This window comes from Strongylocentrotus purpuratus, unplaced genomic scaffold, assembly GCF_000002235.5.
Source record: "Strongylocentrotus purpuratus isolate Spur 01 unplaced genomic scaffold, Spur_5.0 spur5_scaffold_19, whole genome shotgun sequence".
NCBI classification, from domain to species: Eukaryota; Metazoa; Echinodermata; class Echinoidea; order Camarodonta; family Strongylocentrotidae; genus Strongylocentrotus; species Strongylocentrotus purpuratus.
Window position 1 is genome coordinate 22,435,218 of NW_022145604.1, and position 6,733 is coordinate 22,441,950.

At 39.7% G+C, this 6,733-nt stretch overlaps 1 long non-coding RNA gene across 1 annotated transcript; it reads right to left on the reverse strand.

Annotated features, from left to right (window-relative positions):
- Positions 1-2,393: 2,393 nt before the first annotated feature.
- Positions 2,394-6,139, reverse strand: LOC105440076. Its single transcript, XR_004064857.1, has 3 exons — positions 6,042-6,139; positions 4,187-4,288; positions 2,394-2,578 (listed from the first exon to the last, which is right to left on the reverse strand). It is a non-coding gene; the product is annotated as an uncharacterized LOC105440076 (long non-coding RNA).
- Between the last annotated feature and the right edge of the window lie 594 nt (positions 6,140-6,733).

Consider the following 6,733-nt stretch of genomic DNA (forward strand, 5'->3'; position numbering starts at 1 on the left):
GAAAAAAGCGAAAAGGGGGAGGGAAAAAAGAAAAAAGAAAAGGAAAAGAAATGAAAGAAAGGAAAAGAAAGGAAAAAAAGAGAAAGAGAAAGAAAGAAAGAGAAAAAAGAAAAAGAGGGAGAAGAGGAAAGAGAGGAAAAGAAAGAAAAGGAAGAAAAGGAAAAAGAAAAGAAAAAAGAGAAAAGGGAAACAAAAGAAACGGGGGGGGGGGGGGGGGGGTGAAGAGAGGATAGAGGGCCGGGGGAGGTAATTAGAGCCTGAGAAAGGAGGAGCGGGAGTAAAAGAAAGAGGGGGGGTTGTGGGTGGAGTCGTCTCGTCAAGGAAGCAAGAAAGACATGGGTAAATATGTTGCTGTGTCAGTATTCTTGCTTGATCCTCGTGTACTATATCAATGCAGAAGTTTGAAGTCGGTGAGATGTATATTGTCGGTCGGCCGACAAGTTTTTTTTCCTTACGAACTGTGACTTTTTATCCGCTGTGACGACTTCAAGAGTGACTACAACTAAAATACTTGTATTTTCTTGAAGTTTCACTTTCCTATAATATCAGCTAAATAAATCAGAGGTTTAAAATTTTCGGGGAAACTAATTCAAACAAGGATTAAGAGTCAACAACGGTACGACGATCGTCTTCCTTTCTCTATATTTTGATGAAATGCCAACATTTTCGCGCTTCGCGCGGGTGGAGAAAATTTCATTTATACGAGTCGAGAACGGTACAACGAATCGTTTTCTTTCTCTAATAATTTGAGGAAACGTCTAAGCTTCCGCGATTTGCGCAGAGGGGGGGGGGGGGGGGGGGACTGAATTCAGATAAGGATTAAGAGTCGAGAACAGTACAACGAATCGTTTTCCTTCTCTACATTTTGGATGAAACGCAAGAATTTCCGCGCTTTGCGCGGGAGAGGAAAACTTCATTTAGACGAGTCGAGAACGGTTCAAACGAATCGTCTTCTTTCTCTCATAATTTAAGGAAACTTCAAAGCTTCGCGCAAGAGGGGGAAACTGAATTCAGATAAATAGAGCTTAATAAGAGTCGAAAACGGTGCAACGAATCGTCTTCTTTCTATAATAATTAAATCAAACGTCTAAGCTTTTCGCGTTTCGCGCGGGAGGGGGGGGGGGAAACTACATTCAGACAAGGATTAACAGTCGAGATTGGTACAATAAATCGTCTTCTTTTCCTAATAATTTAAGGAAACATCTAAGCTTCCACGCTTCGTGCGGGAGGTCTAACACCGACACCCCCCTAATGAGCGCACGAAGACAACGGGGATTGCTACGGTTGACGTCCTTTTAATGCACTGCCTTGAATGAACGTCACACGTATCAGTTCACGCAAATCTAAAGGTCCCTAATGTGCCGTCTGCTGTGACGGGCACGGAGTCACCGAGCTACATCTAGCCAGTGTCAGATCCAGGGGAGGGGGGGGGGGGGGGGGCGCCCAGGGGGCCCCCTTGGGAAAAAAGGTGTAAATACACCTTAATTTTTCCTTTTTTGGAGATGGGTCCCCCCTGGCAATCAAGGGAGGGAGGGGGGGGTGCGATTTATCAAAAAAAAAAAAAAATTAGTGCTCACTAACGACCCCCCCCCCCCCACCCCCCCCCCCCCCCCCCCCCCACTGAGCGAATTATCGGCCGACGCGATTTTCAAATTTTCGGGAGCAAAAAAAATATTTAAAATATAAAAATTTAGTGCTGACTACCCCCCCCCCTCCCCCCCCCCCCCCCCCCCCCCACTGAGTGAAATTGATTTCAAATTTGGGCCCCTCCCCTAAGAAGTCCTGGATCCGCGCCTGCATGTAGCTGACGCATTTCTATAGTAGGATTGGGGTAACTTTCGCTTTAGCTTTTTCCATAGTATATCGTAAGCAATTATATATTTTTTACAATCTGAGTTGTCAGTTGGAATATGGTGCAATACTATGAATCTGTTGTGTGCTGGTGGCACGAAAATAAAGGAAAAAACCTCCAGAGATATCCCTGAATGAGAGATGTGACTTGGGTAAAATTTCTAACAAATCCTACACTGCAACGCGACCTGGAAAGTTGCTCCGAAAACAAGACAAGTTTGAAATCACTGCACGATCGCGACTCTGTTCGCGGCATTTTGACAAAGAACAATTGAAAAAGGATAGAAATGCAGTGGGATCCCTAAGTATTTCTTAAATTCTCGAACAATCATGGACAAGGATGCATAAAATGTGTACCATGCAATTGGCCATGCCCATGCCACGTGCCTGCTGGAAGTAGGTAAGTCCAGGGAGTCCCAGAGAATTACTGGAATGTCAGGAAGAACAGCCGATGCTGATGGAGCTTCGTGGAGTAAACAAAATTGTTATTTTTTTTATCAACATACATGTATATCATGAACTATTACCTTTTCCTCTTTCTCTTTGCATCTCCTGTCACACTTTCTCGATGCGTTCCAACGATGAATATTGGTGGAGATATCTGGGCTGTTTTAGAAGAGTTCTTATTCCTGACTGAAGAGGGTGCCACAGCATGGGCGTAGATGGAACACAACCAGAAGTTGATGAACTCAAGACATGTCAGTTCTGATTTGGCACCTCCTTTAGCCTGTGTTTTAATTGTAAAGAATTATGTATGATAATGCCAATGATAAAAACACACAAAAACACCATCGTATGTATGTGAATGCCCTATTTGGAGAAAATAGTGAACGGTTATGGGATAAATCTACTTTTCGATTAAAACATGTACATTTTTATTATTATCTGTGTCATCTTATTTAACGATAATTTTTACGGAAAGACAACCATATCAATATATGACACAAGCATAATCAGACAAATGGTAATTGAATCTCGATAAGAAATGTTACTGTATCAAGTCTAAACATAATGATCTATATCATTTTAATTTTAGAGCCAATGGAATAATAGGAGCTCGCATATCAAATTACATATTTATGAAGTTGAGAATTTTGATTTTAGTCTACCGGTAATTGACCGGGAGACGCTCATGCTATAGATAATAATTTTGTCGAAGTAAATTTGAATTAGGAGGTCAAATATTTTTAAAAATGCCAATGTGTGGCAGTTTCCCCAGGAGTATACTGACTCATAAATTAGTTCAACATTTTATCTGAATTACTATTAAAGCTATTCCTAATGTAGTATATTCACTGTGTTCTCGTATTCTTGGCCGTGAATTTTGTATTTCTACTGTTGTCACCACATCGACCAAGCGATAGACAGCGTTGATAGTCTAGTTATTATTTGCTCAGAAACAGACTGGACACTATACTACTAGGACTGTTGGACTTCAGCCACGATCCTCGTATAGATATCTGTACCAAGTTCTTTACATTCATACTTTACCTTTCAATGATGAAACGTCAGATTTGAGCCAAAGTAGAGATTGCCACTAGTGGCTGTGACTATTGTCAAGACTACATCACCAAAACAATATGTGTGTAGATTAGAGTATAATGCATCTCTGTAGAAATTTGAAAGAAATCCGTCAAGAAATGTGGCAGTTAGAGCGCACAAAAGACAGCCACCAACATATGACCTTTGACCCTATAACAGACGGAACACAGGTGGCAGCATCACCAAACACTAAAGATGTGTAGATTTGATCAAGATACACCTCCATACAAAATTTGAAAGAAATCTGTCAAGATATGATGCAGTTTAATAGACCGCACACTAGAGTGCACACAAGACATCTATCAAAAATGACCTGTGACCCTATGAAAGATAGAATATTGGAGGCAGCATCATCAAAATCTATAGGCATGTAGATTATACCAAGATACGTCTCCGTTCAAAATTTGAACAAAATCTCTTGAGAAATGTGGCCTATAGAAAGCACTCAAACCATCAACAAATATATGGCCGTTTACCCTATAGAAGATGGAACGCTGGGGGCAGCACCACCAAAAGTTATAGGCGTGTAGATTATACCAAGATACACCTCCATACAAAATTTGAAAGAAATCTGTTAAGGAATGTGGCAGTTAGAGCGCACAAGAATATGACGCGGTGGCTTAACGCTGCTGAATCCAAAGTACCCCACTGGCATACTGCCGGGGGATACAATTAGAAATTGGCAAATAACTAATGTTTGGCAATGAAAACACAACACTATCTAACATTTATCTATCCTCTGGAAAGCATAATTTATTTTTACCAAGCAGGATAAAATGAAATAAAGAAATACCCTTTCATAATTCTCGTCTCTGGATTCAGAGGGAACGACAGAATCCAAACTTCTACTGAGATCAAAGACAATCACATAAATGGCTCGCCACGTTAGAAACACCTGCAGGAGAAGGGAATAAACATGATCTATAAGTATTTAATAACTACCATGCTATGTTGTTTCTATATGCTCTATTATTTCTATAATAATAAGAGACCTCAGGCACTGTTTATATACGATTAAGAACTAAATCATTCATACTGTACCCCTCGTAAATTTGATGTTTTTTGTGTGTATCGTAACCCATGAATGCAAGGTGGACTGGTTAAATTAAGGCCTTTGTTAAATGTAAGCTTCAATATTTTACATTCTCAATAAACATAAATCTGGACAAATCAGTTTTTCACATTCTTAAAAAGTTAGAAAACTTAATAAGGGTATGAGTAGTTTAGCTGTTAACTGTATTAATATAGAGAGTATAATTCAGCAGAAGGGGCAAAATGTCTCTATATTGCAATCTCTAATCGAACCCAAAACAAAGCATTGATTTTCAAAAATGTGTTATGTTTTTGGGGTAAAACTGACTGATGTAGATCCTCTGGCTCCATATTAAAGCTGTTATCAATTTTCGAGTATCTACGCTACAATACATAATGATAAACCAATCACTTGCATACTAGGGCTTAAATTAATCCAAGGCCACCAAGGCCATGGCCGTGGATGCCCTTTTGATTGGCCTCAATGCCCCTCTCATTGGCCGTGCAGATTTTGTGTGCCCTTTCCAATTCTTCCTATTTGTGCTGTAATATAGGAATGTGCCCTACAGAAAAGTGGCCTTGCCCTAAAAATATTAAAATTTAAGGCCTGCATACATATTATCAATTCCTAGATAACCCCATGATAACACCAGATCAAATAAATAGGAAACTTCATTTAAAAAAGAAAAAATATAACAAAGTTTAATAAGACATAGTTCCAGAGGTGTTGCTGTTTACAGCACTTTTCTGCACCTTTATTAGATAGCAAGAAGTCAGCGATTCAAAACTAATGTCAAGTATGTTCTCCTACAGTGGAATATAAAATTAAAAAAAGAAGCAATAATTTAGACCCTGGGCGTGACTATACATCTACGACTGGACCACACATTAATGCATACATGTATTAATGTCTAAAACTGATGGTAAATCCAAATTGTAGGCCTACAGCTGTGCATAAATCCCTGTGCCCTGAACTGAAGCATCATATTGAGACAGCAGGGGGAATAGTCTCAATTTTGAGTTTCTTTGAGAGTGAGAAATCTTCACTGAAACTGATAAGAAAAACAAAAACAAATCACACAAGAAATATCAAATATTTATGACATAAATGCCATGCGGGTTCTAGATCAATTACCCCCTGTGGGCAATCACCCCCTGGCCAATTATCAGCGGGACATTTACCCCCCAAGGACAATTACACCCGAAAAAATTTCTTGTTAAAACCAATTATTATCAGGGTGGACTTCTACTTTAATGAACAGGGGGTAATTTTTTTGGGGTGGGGGGTAATTCTCCTCGAGGGTGGTTGTCTTTGGTTGCTTTTTTTTTTTTGGGGGGGGGTAATTGTCCACAAGGCTAATTGTCCATGGGGGTAATTTTCTAGGGGGTAATTGTCCTTGGGGGAAGTTTTCCGGGAGGTTATTTTACCGGGGTGATGTTCCAGGGGGTATTTGTAATGATACTCCATGAGGAATGTATGGGAGACTGTACCGGTAGTCAATAAAATTTATTCAATTTTTTCAAATACCAGAATATAACAAACTCGCTTACATGGCACCAAGGTAGAATTCACAAGCATTCTAATATTCTTAAAATGAAAATAAGGTCTCTTTTACCTGATGGGTTGTGTAGTATATGTCGTGTCCAGCAAAGTCCCATATACTTAGTGAGACTCCTTCTCCTCTACCGCTATCAGAACTGTCTGTCAGTCCTATCTCCTGAGGAATGAAGAAAACGAATACACATCCACATGAACATTTATCATAACCAAATTTACAACTTCGCAAATAAATAATGGAAACATAATGATTATCATAAAACAACTTGCATATCACATACTGTAGCATTATTTTTAAGCAGAGTATGAGCAAGAACATCCGGTTAGAAAATAACCATTTTGTTTCCTAGATATATAACTTCACCACAGTGCAGGAAACAAGAATGTATAAAGTCCAACATGCCTCTGAAGGAGCTGCAAGTCTGAAGAAAATAAGCTTTTGGTTCCCTTATACCGGTAAGTGTTCCATTGATACATGTTTCTCACTCTCATGAGCCTCAGGTTCTAACATAGATATGCAAGGAAAAATCTGTATTCCGTTGGTATCACCAGTGGCGTAATGAGCAAAAACGTATGGGGAGGGGGGCCAGAAGAAAGAAAAAAAATCAGCACATATGAATTAGTTTTGCTCGATTTGGACAGTTAACGCGACGTAGAAAATACCAGCACTTGCACGCTGTGCGGAGTCAAACGCAGATTTTACTGATATGCGCTGGATACGCGTCGCACAGGAGGGTAGCTGAACAACGT